The sequence below is a fragment of the Pristiophorus japonicus genome, chromosome 17, assembly GCF_044704955.1.
Source record: "Pristiophorus japonicus isolate sPriJap1 chromosome 17, sPriJap1.hap1, whole genome shotgun sequence".
Classification (NCBI taxonomy): Eukaryota; Metazoa; Chordata; class Chondrichthyes; family Pristiophoridae; genus Pristiophorus; species Pristiophorus japonicus.
In genome coordinates this window covers 77560956-77580874 of record NC_091993.1, presented here as the reverse complement: position 1 = coordinate 77580874, position 19919 = coordinate 77560956, and positions in this window count along the sequence as shown.

Genomic DNA, 19919 nt, shown 5'->3' with positions numbered 1-19919 from the left:
CCACTAGTCACTGCCTGCCATTCTGAAAAGTCCCCATTTACTCCTACTCTTTGCTTCCTGTCTGACAACCAGTTCTCAATCCATGTCAGCACACTACCCCCAATCCCATGTGCTTTAACTTTGCACATTAATCTCTTGTGTGGGACCTTGTCGAAAGCCTTCTGAAAGTCCAAATATACCTCATCAACTGGTTCCTACTTGTCCACTCTACTAGAAACATCCTCAAAAAATTCCAGAAGATTTGTCAAGCATGATTTCCCTTTCACAAATCCATGCTGACTTGGACCTATCATGTCACCTCTTTCCAAATGCACTGCTATGACATCCTTAATAATTGATTCCATCATTTTACCCACTACCGATGTCAGGCTAACCGGTCTATAATTCCCTGTTTTCTCTCTCCCTCCTTTTTTAAAAAGTGGGGTTACATTGGCTACCCTCCACTCCATAGGAACTGATCCAGAGTCAATGGAATGTTGGAAAATGACTGTCAATGCATCCGCTATTTCCAAGGCCACCTCCTTAAGTACTCTGGGATGCAGTCCATCAGGCCCTGGGGATTTATCGGCCTTCAGTCCCATCAATTTCCCCAACACAATTTCCTGACTAATAAGGATTTCCCTCAGTTCCTCCTCCTTACCAGACCCTCTGACCCCTTTTATATCCGGAAGGTTGTTTGTGTCCTCCTTAGTGAATACCGAACCAAAGTACTTGTTCAATTGGTCCGCCATTTCTTTGTTCCCCGTTATGACTTCCCCTGATTCTGACTGCAGGGGACCTACGTTTGTCTTTACTAACCTTTTTCTCTTTACATATCTATAGAAACTTTTGCAATCCGTCTTAATGTTTCCTGCAAGCTTCTTCTCATACTCCATTTTCCCTGCCCTAATCAAACCCTTTGTCCTCCCCTCTGCTGAGTTCTAAATTTCTCCCAGTCCCCGGGTTCGCTGCTATTTCTGGCCAATTTGTATGCCACTTCCTTGGCTTTAATACTATCCCTGATTTCCCTTGATAGCCACGGTTGAGCCACCTTCCCTTTTTTATTTTTACGCCAGACAGGAATGTACAATTGTTGTCGTTCATCCATGCGGTCTCTAAATGTCTGCCATTGCCCATCCACAGTCAACCCCTTAAGTATCATTCGCCAATCTATCCTAGCCAATTCATGCCTCATACCTTCAAAGTTACCCTTCTTTAAGTTCTGGATCATGGTCTCTGAATTAACTGTTTCATTCTCAATCCTAATGCAGAATTCCACCATATTATGGTCACTCTTCCCCAAGGGGTCTCGCACAACGACATTGCTAATTAATCCTCTCTCATTACACAACACCCAGTCTAAGATGGCCTCCCCCCTAGTTGATTCCTCGACATATTGGTCTAGAAAACCATCCCTTATGCACTCCAGGAAATCCTCCTCCACCGTATTGCTTCCAGTTTGGTTAGCCCAATCTTTGTGCATATTAAAGTCACCCATGATAACTGCTGCACCTTTATTGCATGCACCCCTAATTTCCTGTTTGATGCCCTCCCCAACATCACTACTACTGTTTGGAGGTCTGTACACAACTCCCACTAATGTTTTTTGCCCTTTGGTGTTCTGCAGCTCTACCCATATAGATTCCACATCATCCAAGCTAATGTCCTTCCTAACTATTGCATTAATCTCCTCCTTAACCAGCAATGCTACCCCACCTCCTTTTCCTTTTATTCTATCCTTCCTGAATGTTGAATACCCCTGGATGTTGAGTTCCCAGCCCTGATCATCCTGGAGCCATGTCTCTGTAATCCCAATCACATCATATTTGTTAACATCTATTTGCACAGTTAATTCATCCACTTTATTACGGATACGCCTTGCATTAAGACACAAAGCCTTCAGGCTTGTTTTTTTAACACCCTTTGTCCTTTTAGAATTTTGCTGTACAGTGGCCCTTTTTGTTCTTTGCCTTGGGTTTCTCTGCCCTCCACTTTTCCTCATCTCCTTTCTGTCTTTTGCTTTTGTCTCCTTTTTGTTTCTCTCTCTCTCCCTGCATTGGTTCCCAACCCCCTGCCATATTAGTTTAACTCCTCCCCAACAGCACTAGCAAACACTCTCCCTAGGACATTGGTTCCGGTCCTGCCCACGTGCAGACCGTCCGGTTTATACTGGTCCCACCTCCCCCAGAACCGGTTCCAATGCCCCAGGAATTTGAATCCCTCCCTGCTGCACCACTGCTCAAGCCAGGTATTCATCTGCGCTATCCTGCGATTCCTACTCTGACTAGCACATGGCACTGGTAGCAATCCCGAGATTACTACTTTTGAGGTCCTACTTTTTAATTTAGCTCCTAGCTCCTTAAATTCGTTTCGTAGGACCTCATCCCTTTTTTTACCTATGTCGTTGGTACCAATGTGCACCACGACAACTGGCTGTTCTCCCTCCCTTTTTAGAATGTCCTGCACCCGCTCCGAGACATCCTTGACCCTTGCTCCAGAGAGGCAACATACCATCCTGGAGTCTCAGTTGCGGCCGCAGAAACGCCTATCTATTCCCCTTAAAATTGAATCCCCTATCACTATCGCTCTCCCACTCTTTTTCCTGCCCTCCTGTGCAACATAGCCAGCCACGGTGCCATGAACTTGGCTGCTGCTGCCCTCCCCTGATGAGTCATCCCCCCCCTACCAACCATACAAATGACCCCGACCCCTCCCTCCCAGGACAGAGATCAGTCCCCCGACCCCACCAACCATACAAATGACCCCGACCCCTCCCTCCCAGGTCAGAGATCAGCCCCCTCCCCCCCATACAATGACTCCCCCTTCCCTCCCAGGTCGGAGATCAGTCCCCTCCCCCCCCATACAAATGACCCCCACCCCTCCCTCCCAGGTCGGAGATCTACCTGTCAATCAGGTTGGCTTCTGGGCGAGGAACCAGTCGGTGATGCCACACGCCATGCAGGGAAATCTGGTGAGGTTTTCTGCGCCCTGGGCACCCCTGCCTCCCACGGGTCCAAACGTAAAAACGCCGGCCAATATCTTCAAAGAACCCGTGCCATCGGTCAGCGTAATAGAACGTAATCATTCATTTTTTTCCTTATAAAATATTCTTTGATGTATTTAAAAGTGATAACCTGGTGCAGCTTTATCAATAAATCTGAAAATGATTTGTCACCAAAATGTTCAGTCAAGTTCGCTGCCTGTGAGTAACCTGATTTAAAATAATTGACAATGACTTAAAATAAAACCTATATTGAACCATTTAATTGATTCACTGGTGTATACTAGTCACTTTCTTAGAAAATTAGATATATTTTGATATGAAAAATCTTTTAAAAGGTGCCTACTTGCGCCTGTGCACCTAAGAAAATGATACAATGTGAAGAGCCCTCCTGAAGCAGCACAATTGGCGGAATCTTGCAATTTCGATCTGGGGTCGTGGCCAGCTTGTGGACGGGGCCTGATTCAGGCAAATTGAATCGGGCTGATATCACAAGCGGAATCTCCACCCCGTCGAGTTTTAGATCGCTGTATGTTTCAATGTGTAATGGTGGATTGATGCTGGCTCTGTTTGCTGTATGATCATGTCCTGCCACAGCACCAGGCCGTCTGGGGAAAGAGGACAAATAAATGTTTGAACATCAGTAAATATTCCAGGGAGTCTGTCGATGATTTTGTGGTCAATAATGGAAGAGAAAACAGTCCTTTCTGAACTCTGAATTCAATAGCCACAGCTATAACACGACTGGAAAATAAAACATAAATGGAAAATGAACAAAAGCAAAATAAAGTGAGTGAGGAAGAGGTGAAAATCACTCTTTGAACATAGGGGAAAATATTACAGCAACAACAAACCGCAGTGCAAGTTCATAAAGTAGGACTGGGGCGAGATTAAACCAATCACGGCAAAGTGGAAAAATATTGATGAGGCTGAAATTGCGGTCGGAGGCAATTTACCTGGTGGTCTCAGAGGTGCCTGCGATTCCGGTGGGTGGCCTTCTCTTCCCGCACTGCGGAGCGCGCTCCCATCCTCCAGGTTCCCACGCAGAAGGTGCAGTCACGTGTGACTGCTCAACCAATCAGGTACAGTATTCTCAATTAATAGCAGTGGGAACTCTGTATCTTCGAGCTCTCATTGTTATTAATTGAGAAAAAACAAACACAATAACACCAAATAAAGAATAACAAACACACCTCGCATAATTAAAATTAATTGAAATTAAAGTTAATAAATAGCTTAGAGAAAACAGTTTTTTCTGAATTTTTCAAAAGTTTTTTTAGTTCTGGTTTAAAATAAATTTAATGTAGTGAGCAGTGCTTTTAAAAATAAAATGTGTTTTTTAAAATTTAATTTTTAATGTTTTAAGTGTGTTTTAAAACTCTTACGCCTGTAAAAGTAAGTTATATGCCTTCTTTTATCAGGTGCAAGAGTTTTGAGGACATTTGCTGGGCACGATTATGGGTAAATAACACAATCTTGCCCTTGCAAATGTCCTCGCACTGATATGCGTTGGATTGACAGATCGGAAAAGCCGGTTTTCAGCGCATGCGTATTTTGCGCTGAAAACCAACTTTTGCGATACCTTCCCGGTTGTAGACAGTCAGTACGGACCCAGGGAGGCTGGAATTTCCATAATTCAGGACAGGAGATTATGTAGTGAGAATCTTCACAAGGACCAAGCGAAGGGAAGCACAATTGATGCTCTTGGTGAAAATAAACTCACATTGGTTACCTCGACAATTTAAGAAGGAACTGTATGTATTTTCACTGTATAAGGGTCATTCTCTAACACTCTGTATTTAATGTTAATGGAACCAAACGTACCATGCAACAATGTATATGGTTGTGGATCCTTGCTGTGGGGAAATTGGCTGCTGCGTTTCCCACATTGCAACAGTGATTACACTTCAGAAAGTACTTCATTCGCCCAATTCCATAGGTAGGCAGTACCCTTTCCCCTAAAACACACACAAACACAAACATTTGTCCCACAAATGTTTTGATATCTATACAGAATAACAATACTTTAAGGTTACCATGACCGAGTTGTTGAAAGCTCACATTATTGTAGATGGGCGCGGTCTTCCCTGGATACTTTAGGTGTAAAATCACCACCGAGGGGGCCAAGATGGGGTCTTGAGCTGCAATGCCGGGTTAGTCTGTGTTTAGTGGAAGACGCCATCTTGGTAAAGGAGTTGAAGCGAGCACTAGGAATGGCTGTTGGGAGGATTGTTAAGTGGCTGATTAGCAGGAAATGTAATTGCCAGTGCTCATTAAAGAGGCTGCAGGCCAGTTTGGTGGCTAGCACTGTCCTAACAGCAACCAGCTGAGCAGGAGTAAATATGTCGTTGCTGAGAATTTCAAATGCAACTTAAGGCTGTGCTGAAGGGGGGTGCAAAATTCACAAGAATCCCCTCCACCCCGCGTTTGGGCTCATTCGAAAGGAAATTTAATTTGGGACTATCGACTGAAAAGTTTGGAACCCTAAAGTACTTATGGAAGAAGCTATGAACTTTAATAGAATTTTGAACTTTTAGAAGACAAATTCAAGGCTGTGGGCAGGCTGAAGAGAACTAACAGGAGACAACTTGATTAGTGAGACTACCTGGGTGTGAGGACTAAAGTAACCTGTCTGGAGAAATGGGTATTCGAGAATCCTTCTCCACAAGAGACAGTAGCATTACAAAATCACCCAGAGATAACTACCCATCAACTTGAAACTGGAAAACCATTTCAGCATATACATCACAAAGAGGCCCAAGCCAGCTTGTATGCGAAAAACTAAGCACAAAAGGACATTGCAATTACCAAACTAATATTTCCATCCGGAAACAGTTTTCGAACATCAGCCCACCCGAGACATATTAACAGAGGGTATGACATACTTGGCTATACAACCGAGACCACGCTTGTGTCATCAAGACAAGGAGAGAAACCAACGCGACAGTTGTAAACTAACTTCTCCAGCCTCGAAGTCCTGAAGGAAGGAAGAATATCACCATCGCGGCAGCAACCGACCACAACCAACGTGATATCAACAAAAAACCACCGCGATCGACCAAACTCGAAACAAAACTCCAACGGGGAAAAACTGAAGAATCGAAAGGTTTCCACTGCCCAATCTAATCCTGACCTACCAACAGGTAAAACATTACCTAAAAGACTGTAGAAATCTATTTCTAATGAAGAAAACCTGGTACTTACCCCATGATCCAAAACGCGCCTTACCGCTGAAGATTGTGCAGCAAGAAGTCTTCTCCGACGTTTGGGATACGGCAAGCAGACCTGACCACATCCAGTGAACCCCAAAACCGTGATCTACTGCTAACTGTCAAAAGGATTTGTAAGCATAGTCTCTGCTTGCCCTGGAGTCCAACCTAGCTAGAATTAGGTATTGGGAGGTCGGAGGTATAATTCTACTGTAACCCCCTTTGAATATGTGATGTATTGCTCTCTATTAGAGTCATTATAAGCTATTGTAACCCCCTCTGAGTGTGTAAGGTATTGTTCTTTAATAAGTTTGAAATAGTTTTGACATTGTATTTTCTTATTAGAGTAATTCTAAGTTTGTATTTTCTTGACTGTAATAAAATCAAAGTTCTTTTGCATCAAACCAGTGTCCCTTTGCACTTTGTCACATCCCCCAAATAAATCCAGAGTCTACAGCCCAAGGGAGTGGGAGCAATTCAAACCGCTCAAGTTGGTCAGAAGGGAACCTGACCCCCTCATAGAGACCACCTCCTTACAAAATGGCGACCGCAGAAGGACTCTTATACAAGGGGTGTGATGTGGAGAGTGCTGGTTTGGGGCAAAGAACCAAGATGGAAGAGAGGATTTCCTCCTATGTGTATAAGAAGGTCAATGTAACTAAGGAATGGGTGCTTAGTCTATTGCGCGCTGAGCGTCCAGCTGACGCTGCAGCCCAGTGGACAGCAAGCAAAGATCAGAGAGAAGCAGTAGAGAAGGCAATTTGGTTGGTCTGTCTACAGCGACAGGCCCAACGCCTAGATAAAACCAATGAGACACTACAGGCAGAGTTATGGGAATGAGCAGAGAACTATCAGGAAAGGGTTATATCAGAAGAAAGATAATCGGGAGAACTCCATAAGCTAAAACAGGAAAGGACCCAGATAATGGAAACATTTAAAAACAGTCAGGACTATTTTCAATGTCAGGTTACTGAGGCCAAAAGTAATGAAAGGTCACTGAGGGAGGAAAGCACTCACCTCACCCAACAAGTAAAAGAGCTCCAGGAAAGATTAAAAGATGTGCAAGAAGCGTATAAAGTAGCTAGCACTAATGGGTTTGGGTTTGAATCGGGAGACCACGGTCCCTGCCAGCAACAAATTAAAAGTTTAAACCTTGCTCTGTCCAAGGCAAAAGGCATGGTATGCCTAAAAAGCCCGGGTACGTCCCAGATAAACCTGGAAGAGAAGGAGGAAACTACCCGGCCACCACCTGTGACTACACCGGTTCAGCGACAGGAGGAGCAAATCAGTTGTGGGGCGGACAGGGACAGTGAACCACCACCAGCTGTGGCACCGGGTTTCAGCTCGGCTTGGCCGCAGGGAGGAGAGGGAGGCGAGCCAGAACAGGGAGAGACAGAACCAGGGCCAATGTGCCTGGTCCGGCAACAGAAGTTTGGCCCGCCCATCCTTGCCGGGGGTCCAAGGCCCCTGGAAAGTCAGTTTGTGGTCCCCCACACTCCCCACCAGCTTAGGGCTATGATAAGCCACCTGGGAAAGCCAACTCCAAAGAGAGATCCCTCGGTTCACTTTGTGGAAGTGGAACAGGGAGGGGATATTAATGGGTGCGATGATGCAAAAATGGCAAAGATGCTTCTCCTATCTCTAGACAGCAAACTGTACCAGTCGCTCTCTACGGAGAGCAAAAGAGGACAGAAAACACTTTCTGCCATCCAAAAGGACATTTTAGAAGCTATGGGCTGCAATGACTGGAGTCCCTTCTCTAGAGTAGAGAAAACGGTGCAGCTCACAGGAAAAACCCCACAGGCTTTCGCAGACCGACTGTGGCCTGTGTACAAAAGCGCCTATAGTGGGGACATAGACAGAGATCTCATAAACACGGACGAATTAGCACACTGGCTCCGAAGTCTAGTGGCTAACAGTTTACCGAGAATAAGAACCAAGGCTGAGGTCTGGTTCGATCCAAGTGATCCCCAAGCCACAGAACAGGGAGTGCTTAGGCAACTGACCCTAGCTTACAGAAACGGCAGAGAGACAAAAGAGCACCCACAAAAGGGAAGGGTTCATGAAATTGCACCTAGCCAAGACAAGAGGGAATGGCACCACGAGGGGGGGCAACCCCTCCGAATCAAAACATACCTGCTTCGGGTGCGGAAAAGTGGGCACTTGAGAAAGGATTGTAGAAATCTATGGAAGAGTAGCGCAGGAAAGAATTCTCCAGCCTCTGCCCAAAGGACCGTGACAGATAAGCCAGTCCCTCCCCACTCATTCGATATTTTCCTAACCGCACTCCGAACCATGTTAGATGGCCCTGGGAAGGTAGCCACCGCCACCGGTACCGAGATCCCATCTGCCTCCTCCCAACCAAAACCATAACTAGGACAGGCACAGCCTGTCCACCTGTGTGCCCTCGAGTATGATGCGTGGGGGAGATCGAACGTCCAGGTGGAAGTGGAAAAGGTGAAAGGGACTTACCTGCTGGACACCGGTGCCTCAAACACCCTTGTCTATGCAGCTAACCCTGCTGCCTCACCTCTGTCTAACGGGGTCCCCTACAGCTTGGTGGGTTTCACAGGCTGGCTCATTCTCCATTCCGCTCTCCATTCATTTAGGTACACTCCATAATAAGTGGACTTGTGTCCTGATGAAGTAGGAGCAGGAAGGGAGAGGGATCCTGGGGGTTGACTTCATCCTAGGACACGGGATCCTGGTGGATTTAAGAAACCATGTCTTTGGGGGGTCAGTCTACATGGAACAGGAGAGTGAGGTGATGGTTATCCCGGGAAAACAGGGAAAAGGGACGGTGTGCACCATGAAACCAAAGGAGGGTTACGACCTTGAATCACTGGTCAGTAACACTCCGATAGAGTACCAAGAATATGCAAGGAAAAACCTTGCAGCTTTTGCCACTCACAAACACGTCTGTGGGAGAATAAACGGGGTCGAGGTTAGCATAGAAGGAGGCCCCATGACCCGACTACAGAAACAGTAAACTTCCCCAGGGAGGCGGAGGCAGATATGGAAACAGCCTTGGGTTCACTGGTTAAATAGGGGGTATTGAGACCAATAGCTGCCCATGTGAACTCTCCATTGCGTCCGGTTAAGAAACCGGACAACTCCTGGAGAGCCACGGTGGACTATCGAATACTCAACCATAACATCTCCGCCTGTGCACCCACCGTTGCTGCCGTCGCCGACCTCATTGGAAGTATCCCAGCCTCTGCTGGATATTTTATGAGTTAGACTTTGGAAATGCAGACAAAGCAGACCCTACATGCTAGGGACACCATGGGCTTGGGGAGACCTGGAAGGGGAATCATAAACGACATTTTCACTCCCTACAATACAGCATCCTCTGTAATAAATACCTTAGATGACATAGAACTACAAACACAGAAAAACGGTTTAAAGAACCAATTGAAAAAAATCCTGAAACAGGAGAATACCGTAGCAGGTTCAGAACTACACGAGGACCAGGCTATGATTGTCCATTTAAAAGAAATAGTGGCTGAGCTGGAAAAACATGCACAGACAGTGAATGCACTTATACGGGAGGATAGAAACGCTTCGGACCAGGCTGCACAGAACAAGGTGTGTGTACTGTATGGGGCATGGTTGTTGGGCGAGGGCCGCAACAACCTGGAGGATTTGAAACAAGGTGTAGTCCTCTCTTGGATCAGAAACAAGCACCTCGCAGCCCTCCACCCGTACAGCAATTCACTAAGCTCGTGCCAGCTCCACCTAGCCTCTGAAGCCTACCCTGTCCCAGTAGACTGTGGGAAATCTAACCACACCATTATGGGAATCGTACTAAGGATGCCGGTCATGGGTGGGACAGCCCGACCCGCACCGGTATACCGGGTGGAGAACATTGGAGTTATTCAGGGAGGTGCACACATTCGTTTTGCAGCGGCCCCACCCTATATCATAAAGTGGGAGCACGCTGTAACGGGTACTGACCTCTCCGGGTGCCGGAGCCGGGGTGCACAAGTAATACTGTGTCCCCAGTACTTGAGTGCCCATTCAAAGTCACAGTGTGGGTTTAAAGCTGCTGGCGCACAGCCTATTAACTGTACCATGGAGGTAATGACACAAGACCATGTCCCTCCACAGGTAACATACATAGGGGGTGGGACATAGTGTGTCACCACCAGTGTGTCCCACTACCAGCATGGACACTTCTGGTGTCCGGTAAGTGACAGCAGCTTTGCTTCAAACCTGAGGCATCAGTTCAAGTGGCCCAGGAACGGATTGTCCCCATTCCTGAACCCTCCACTGTCCACCTCACTGTGAAGGAAAACATTACAAACCTGCAAGATTATGTTGTACATTTTGGCTATGCAATTCCCCTTCTCCCTGAACATCTCACCGCTCTGCTAAAAGCTGTAATTATCTCACAAAAACACTTCTACACTCTAGAACAGAAAACAATTGAGATAGGGAAAAAGATTCTCGAGATCACCATTCCGTCTTTCTGCGACCTGTTCAGAAATATAGAAGTCCCGGTCTGGATCTGAAGTGCTTCCCATACTTTAGTTATCTGTCAACTTGTGATTATTCTTTACTTATGATGTCTCACTTGCAGAGTGAAATGCAGAGGCCATCAGATCAGGCACCAAAGGGTGCTGTATGCTCCTTGGCGGAACTTGGGAATCGCGCAGAGAGGGGTGACACCATACTACCATGTTTAATTTGTGTTGATTTTAACCTGCTGTAAACCGCAGAATATCAAGTGTTGTAAGAGTGTTATTGAGATTGTGTTTGACTATGTACCTTTATGTTACTTGAGTATGTGTTACTATGTGCTTTCATTTTATTTTACTTAAAGTTATGTTTAACTGTATACTGCTATTATACTATGAAAACTGTGGAAGAAAACGATCTATGTCCTATTTTAAAGGAAAGGGTTAAGTTCACTTTTTGATGATTTTGTAGAATTAGTGGAGCTAGTAAAAACACCCACACTTCTCTGCCTTGAAACAAAGAATGTTGTAAATACATGACTATCTGGTGTGTGTATGAGTTTCCAGATACCCTGCTTATCAGGATACGGACAGGGAGAAACTATGCAAGGACAGATAAAGTGTGCCTCCCGGAATGTACTTTGAGTTCACAGAATGTATGATTAATGTTCATGTGTGGTGTGTTTTAGATAAAGTTCCTGTTCTGACTGTATAAAGATAGAGCGGGTTTGCTTGTGAAACTCAAAGTTTTGCCTCAGTGCGGACTGAGCGGACTTTCCGAGATATCTTGTTAGAAAATAAAATTCTCTCGAAGTGCGACTCTGAAAGTCTCCGCCTGAGTTAATTTAAGCTAAAATTTCCTCGACAAAAACCGAGTAAGAGGGGTATCATACCCCCTCTCCATGCTGCAACCGAATTGTAGTGATTGTATTTCAATGGGGGATGCAGGGTAATGTTTAGCTAGTATTAATGCAGGGAAGGTTACATAAGAACATAAGAATTAGGAACAGGAGAAGGCCATCTAGCCCCTGCTCCGCCATTCAAAAAGATCATGGCTGATCTAGTCGTGGACTCAGCTCCACTTACCCGCCCACTCCCCATACCCCTTAATTCCCTTATTGGTTAAAATTTTATCTTTTTTTTGACTCCCAGGAACAGGAATTTTGCTTACCTTGATTGGCACTCAAGAGTGTGAAGTGTCAACAGGGGGGGGAATGAAGTAGGTGCAAAATTCACAAGAACCCTCCAGTGTTTGGGCTCATTCAAAAGGAAATTTAATTTGAGACTATCTACCAAAAAGTTTGGAACCCTAAAGTACTTATGGAAGAAACTACAAACTTTAGTAGAATTTTGAACTTTTAAAAGACAAATTCAAGATAGTGGGCGGGCCGAAGAGAACTAACAGGCGACAACTTGATTAGTGAGACTACCTGGGTGTGAGGACTAAAGTAACCTGTCTGGAGAAATGGGTATTCAAGAATCCTTCTCCACAAGAGACATTAGCGTTACAAAATCACCCAGAGATAGCTACTTGAAACTGGAAAACCATTTCAGCATATACATCACAAAGAGGCCCAAGCCAGCCTGTATGCAAAAAACTAAGCACAAAAGGACATTGCAATTTACCAAACTAATATTTCCATCCGGAAACAGTTTTTGAACATCAGCCCACCCGAGACATATTAACTTTAACGAGCCCGCCGAAATATTACAAAGAAGTCAAGCTCGCCAAATTCAAACAAAGGATTCTGAACAGATTTGGTGCCAAGATTAGAACCACTCAAACCATATAACTGGCCCCCTGTTTCAACAGAGGGTATGACATACTTGGCTATACAACCGAGACCACGCTTGTGTCAACAAGACAAGGAGAGAAACCAACGCGACAGTTGTAAACTAACTTCTCCAGCCTCGAAGTCCTGAAGAAAGGAAGAACATCACCATTGCGGCAGCAACCGACCACAACCAACGTGGTATCAACGAAAAACCACCGCGATCGACCAAACTCGAAACAAAACTCCAACGGGGAAAAACCGAAGAATCGAAAAGTTTCCACTGTACAATCTAATCCTGACCTACCAACGGGCAAAACATTACCTAAAAAACTGTAGAAACCTATTTCTAACGAAGAAAACCGGTACTTACCCCATAGATCCAAAATGTGCTTTACCGCATCAGCGGACTCAACCCAACTGAAGATTGCGCAGCAAGAAGTCTTCTCCGATGTTCGGGGTACAGCAAGCAGACCTTACTGCATCCAGCGAACCCAGATACTGTGATCTACCGCTAACTGTCAAAAGGATTGGCAAGCATAGACCCTGCCTGCCCGGGAGTCCAACCTAGCTAGAAATATGTATTGGGAGGTGGGAGGTGTAATTCTACTGTAACCCCCTTTGAATGTGATGTATTGTTCTCTATTAGAGTCATTATAAGCTATTGTAACCCCCTCTGAGTATGTAAGGTACTGTTCTTTAATAAGTTTGAATAAGTTTTGACATAGAATTACTCTAATAAGAAAATACAAAGTTTGTATTTTCTTGACTGTAATAAAATCAAAGTTCTTTTGCATCAAACCAGTGTCTCTTTGCACTTTGTCACAACCCCCAAATAAATCCAGAGTCTACAACCCAAGGGAGGGGGAGTGATTCGAACTGCTCAAGTTGGTCAGAAGGGAACCTGACCCCCTCACAGTGCTCAACTTCACTTGCCACTGAAGTTTTAAGAGGTCTTTTGAAACACTTTGTCCCGGAACATCTCCCAGTTTGTCAAAACTTCACTAACAGTAGCAATATTTAGTCCAGAAATTTACTGAGGATCTCACCTATGGAATTGGGCGAATGAAGCACTTTCTGAAGTGTAGCCACTGTTGGAATGTGGGAAACGAGGCAACCAATTTCCCCATACACATTATGGTTGTATGGCGTGGCGGCCTGGCCCAGCAGCCTGTGCTGACCCCAGCCTGCGAGCACCATCGGAGCAGGCCGGGGAGCGGAAGGAGAAGCATGGCGGCATACCACTCCAGGGAGAAGCGCGAGCTGGAGCAGGAGAGCAACGGCAGCGAAGAGTGACGTCATCAAGGTCCAGGTCAGTGATTGGAGCATGGGCAGGTACCGCAGGAGTGGCGAGGTCGGGGCGAAGGAACGGCAAGAGCTCGTAGAGGGGCGTGATCGGGGCACAGGAGAGGCGAGGGCCCAAGGGCAACACGGGCTAACCCACACTGCGATATGTGCGCGCACTCGGTCCGTGCAGCAGAGCAGGTCTCCAGTCATCTTGGTTAATCCTTGCTACTGGACCAAGACCTAGCTCTGTCATGCCCATGTGGTGGCTGGTGTGCAACGGTCACCACACATTAACAAAAAATCCAAGCACCGGCATCTTCCATCCTTCAAGATTTAGTTTGGACCTGGAATTTTAGGTCCATCATTGAAACACCTGTGGAATTTTTGACGAGGAAGCAAGTCATTCTCGATTCAAGGGACTGCCTATGATGATGATATTGGAGTCGCCAGGAGAAAGGGAGTGTTTGATCATGGGCATCTTGCTAGGGGTCCCCCTTGGTCTGCAGGAGGAATGGGAGGAGGACATGAGACCAGGCAGAGCAGTTGGAAGAGATTGGGACAGGAGGGCAAGGTGGATTCCTTCCCTCCTGTGGGTACAGGACATCCCTCCTCCTCTGGACCTCCTCTAGCAGGACCTCCAGTGCTGCATCTGAGAAACTGTGCATCTTCTCCCTTGGTCCCTGAGCCAGCCTGAAACGTGCCACTGTGTGTCAGCTGGGACACTTCACATCTTCAGTGAAAGTGGGTGAGTGGTGCCACATATTCTGCTCCATGAAAATTGCTTCCAATCAGCATTTCACTGGAATTTAGAAGAATGAGAGGGGATCTCACAGAAACATATAAAATTCTGACGTGATTGGACAGGTTAGATGCAGGAAGAATGTTCCCGATGTTGGGGAAGTCCAGAACCAATGGTCACAGTCTAAGGATAAGGGGTAAGCCATTTAGGACCGAGATGAGGAGAAACTTCTTCACTGAGAATTGTGAACCTGTGGAATTCTCTACCACAGAAAGTTGTTGAGGCCAATTCGTTAGATATATTCAAAAAGGAGTTAGATGTAGTCCTTACTACTAGGGGGATCAAGGGATGGCGAGAAAGCAGGAATGGGGTACTGAAGTTGCATGATCAGCCATGATCATGTTGAATGGTGGTGCAGGCTCGAAGGGCAGAATGGCCTACTCCTGCACCTATTTTCTATGTTTCTATGAACCTGCAGATATTTGTTTTAGCACTGTATCTATATGCACTGTGCTTTTTCTGGACCTGCGTTCTTTGGACTCTGCCCCCGACGCCTCTCGTGCAGACTCCTCGGAACCGGAAGTGGGGCCCCGAAGTGTCCATATGGAGTCCGCTGCTGAACCATTGCTTCCAGCCTTTGCATTATTGCAGCCTTCTGTAGGAGAGAAAACATCGTAGGTAGTGGGAGAGAGAGAGAGAGAGAGAGAGGTGGCGGATGGGGGGAGGGGGGGGGTCGGTGGGAAAGAGAGATGGCGGGCGGGCGAGAGAGAGAGATGGCAGGCAGGGGTGAGAGAGGTGGCGGTCGGGGGTGAGAGAGGTGGCGGGCATGGGAAAGACGGAGGGGAGTGAGAAAGAGAAAGAGAGAGAGAGAGAGAGAGAGAGAGGGCGAGAGAGAGAGAGAGAGAGACGGGGGAAAGAGAGAGAGATACGGGGGGAGATAGAGAGATTGGGAAGTTAGAGAGACGGCGGGGAGAGAGAGATTGAGGGAGCAAGAGAGACGGGAGGGGAGATGGAGAGACGTGGTGGGGGGGGGGTGGGAAGAAGAGAGACACGTGGGGGGAGTGGAAGAGAGAGAAAGACACAGTGGGGGGGGAAGAGAGAGAGAGTGAGAACGAGACACAGGGGGAGAAGAGAGAGAGAGTGAGAACGAGACACAGGGGGAGAAGAGAGAGAGAGAGAGAGAGAGACACGATGAGGGGGGAGAGAGAGAGAGAGAGAGAGACATGGGGAAGGGGGGCGAGAGATGGGGAAAGAGAGAGAGAGAGAGATGGGGAAGTGGGAGGAGTGATCGGAGGGGAGAGAGGGCATTCGGGGAAGACAATCATGATCTTCCAACGCCCTTTACACCCACACCCGATTTCTCAGAAAGCTCAGTCAGTGTGTTACAAGGGACACGTTTGGATAAAATCCGGAAATCACAACACTATCACTATTCACTTCATATCCAATAAACCTGTTAACAATCCATGCCCCACACACAATGCCCCATCTATGGCTGGGGTGGTGGGGGGATGGGTGGGGAGTAAGGTCAGGAACATGGGCTGGGGGTGTCAGGGACATCGGCTGGAGGAGCCATGCACTTGGGCTGGAGGGGGCTAGAACTTGGGCTGGGCGGTGAATGAACTTGGGCTGGGGGAGGGGTTTGGAAGGCTTTTGCTGGGAGCTCTGTGACTGCTTGCAGGTGAGTTCTGAAGTCAGAATGGCTTGAATTACAATTTGCAAAGTCACTCAGAACTTGGGCTGGGCGGCTCCAATTACACACTCCACAGAAACTTCTGGATGTGGCTTATCCTCCAAGGGGACCAATCAGCAATCAGGTCATGTGATAATGGAGAGCCAATCAGCCCAAAATACAGTGCAACTAACTGGATCCTTGGGCTCAATTTTCTCCAAAGCCGTTTTTTGGCATATTGCCAGAGTTACGCCCGTTTATCTAGGCCACAGCTGTTCCAAAAACAAATGTGCCAAGTTTCCCTGTTCTATTTTTTGAAATTAGCGCCATGCAGCTTGTCCTGTAGCCTCGGGGGTGGAGTCTAATGTCTGCGCTGAAAAAAACAATGCCGCCACTCACCTTCCAGACCAAGAGCATGGGGGTGAGTGGGAAGGGGAGAGGATGGATGAAGCCCCCATTGTTGTACTCACTCTGGAGGAGGTGCAGGTGCCGCCCATTGAAGTGCTAGCCCCTTTCCTCATTAGTGGTTTGACTGTTGGTGGAACATTCCATGGTTTCCCACAGTCTGAGGCTGGGGATTCCAGTGGGATGCAGCAAGGCACACCCAGGGCCCCACCGTGCAGTTCACCAGGATCGAACAGATGTGGTTTACATGATGGCAGTGAGTGCGGAGAGCATTGACCTTACCCGATCACTCCTGGACACCATCAGTGAGGTGGGTGATGAGGTATCAGGATTGTTGGGAGAAGTAACAACACTCTCACGAGAAATGGGAACGCTGTCCGGGAACATGAGGGAGGAAATATCTCAGTCAGCAGAAACTATGTCGGCGCACATGAGGGAGGGAATGTCGCAGGTAGTTGACACACTTTTGCTCAACATGAGGAAGGGAATGTTGGAGTTAGCTGCTGCAATAAGGGAACATGCCCAGACCCCACGCTCATTGACAGAATGAACTGCCAGTCCCACTCCAATCCCCAAGCTGGGCCTTCCACTTTACCGGCTGCCCACCTCCCCCCATGTCAAGAAGTGCGCATTACCCGAGATGTTCAAAAGAATAAACTTGGTACCAATCCCAGAAACGCTGCACCATTGCCTGTGGGCAGGGCTGGAGTCAACAAGACCAAACGCAGCGGGCGGTCTTAGAATAAGGTGGAGGAGAAATGGGTGCAGCCTTTCTTTGCTGTTGTTGTTGTTACTGTTGTAACTGTTCTCAACTTAAAAGATTTTTGTAAGGTATGTAAATTTATAAATTTAAAAGTTAGTAAGTGATGTTAAAGTTTGTAAGTGATCTTGAGAAAACTTTAAAGTTTGATACAAGAATATTTTTATTAAAGTTAAGTACAAACAAATGTTTGTTAAACTTTTGAATAAAATATATTTTAAATTATAACGGAATCATTTCCATTATTTGTTCCATTAACACAACACAACATTATGGAACGGGTCCAAACAGTAAACATGGTCCATGTGGAATAGTTGCCGCTGAGCCTTCAGGCAGCAAAGCATTCATGGATGAGCTGCTGGCACAAAGGCTCGAGCAATCGTTAAAGGCGCACGTCGGCCCGCACTTCTCCGCCGTCGTGTTCCGGGTTCAGGTAGTTACATGGCTTCCTCGCCCTTGTCCTCCTCCTCGTCATCTGCATATTCCTCCTCATCATCAGTCACTCTCACCTCAGGTGGGTCTTCGACTACCAGCTGCTGCTGCCTTATGATGGCTAAGTTATGCAGCATGCAGCACATAACAGTGAACTGACTGACGATGTCGGGAGGTATTGCAAGTAACCTCTGGAATGGTCCAGATATCAGAAATGCTGTTTCAAGATGCCAATGGTCCTCTCTATGATGCTGCATGTCGCAATGTGTGACATGTTGTATTCCCGGTCAGTTTCCGTCCAGGTTACGCGTAGGGGCGTCATGAGGCCGTACCCTTTGTCTCCCATTAGCCAGCTCTGCCCTTCTGGCTGCTGCTGAAACATGGCAGATATAGCGCTCTCGCGTAGGATGAACACATCATGGGTGCTCCCAGGTTATCTTTCATCAACTGACATGATGCAATGCATGTCATCACACATGAGCTGTACATTAATGGAGTGGAAACCTTTTCTGTTCCTGTACATCTCGGAATCCTCCAAAGATGCTCGCAAGGCGATATGGGTACAATCAATGCAGCCCTCTAACATTGGGAAGCCAGCAATCCTGGAAAAGGCCACAGCCCGGTCACGCATTGCCTGGGCGGTCATGGGGAACTTTATGTAGTCATTCCTATGGGCATATAGTGCAGCAGTTACCTGCCGAATGCAGACATGTGTTGCATGTTGAGAAATAGCACACATCTCCAGTTGTAGCTTGGAACAATCCAAATGCATACAATGAAAGTGCAGCTGTAACCTTCACTTCAACTGACAACAGGTCTGCTTTTACTAACTCACAGATCCCAGTTACAAATTATTTGCGGAAACGCAGCCTTCTGACACAGTCTGCATCACTCAGGTGTAGGTACAAACGCCAGTCCTGCCCATCACCCTACATGCTCTGAGGTTCCTCATGCGATGATGTTGAATCTATTGTCTCCTCCGCAGCACCAGCATGCAGAAGGCTTGCACAAAGTATGGCATTGTCAGTATTGCCCCCATGATTTTACCGTTGCAAGAAGCTCAAAACGGCAGGCATGCAGGACAAGGTTCTTTGTTCTCTCTCCCCACAAGGTCTGTATGGACCACACCCAGGTCTGAGCAGGCACTGAGATCACGAATCTCCCACGACCCCACCCTGCCGCCCCCCCCCAAAATCAGCCGGGCTTGATTTGATGGGTAGTGCAGGCTTCAGATGCCTTCTGTATGCCTTGCACAGCCCCCCCACACAAACTCGGGCTTCTTTTGAAGCTCAGCCTCGAGCCCCAACGTCCGGGAGAGTATCAGATTCTGCTTGCTGGTGCTCCGACTCTCAAGCCCTGTTTGCAGACGTTCGGTGGTGGTGTGTCAGTTTAAAAAAAAATGAAAACTTACAGAATTCCATTAAGGTTAAAAAAAATAATTTTTATTGTATATATTTAAGTGTTCTTCACTCCCTCCAAAACTTCACTGAGAAACAATGGCATCTTTCTGCGCCGATTTTTCAATGCGGCTGGTTTTTTGATAACTCACCAGAAGATTTTTCGGGAGTGGTCAGATACGCCGACCGAAGAGAAATTTTTGGGGGCAAAGTTACATAATTGAGAAAAACAGGCGCAGACATCAGGCAAAAAAATCCAAACCTAAAAAAATCGTAACTAACTGAGTTACGCTGGCACACATTCATTGGGGAAACTTAAATTTTTTAAACTTACACCAAAAAGAACAGCACGCGCCCAAAAAAACGGCGCAAATCACTGGGGAATATTGAGACCCTTATTTTAGTGCTCCAGGCAAATTCAAATTATGGTTATCAGCAATTGGGCCCAAAATTGCATGCTAAAACCACACTTTCAAACATGCATGTCTTATTAGCACAGCACACAACTTTCACCAAAATGACCCCCTTATAATTTCAGTGAAACCACACCACAGTGCAATAAATTCGGTTCAGTCACCAGCCTGCTCCTTAAAACCTTTTACTCCTTTGTCAGGACTATTTCCTTAGCTTGCACTTTCACTGAATTATTAGCGCAGCTCTGTGTATTTCAAAATAATTGTTTTACATACTGTTATGTTATAAAATAGCCTAGATCAAAGAAGCTATGCTAAATAATGAGATCACTATAACTTTTGTGAATTAGTGGAAATTCCATATTGAGTATGAATATAAAGCCTGGAATAAAG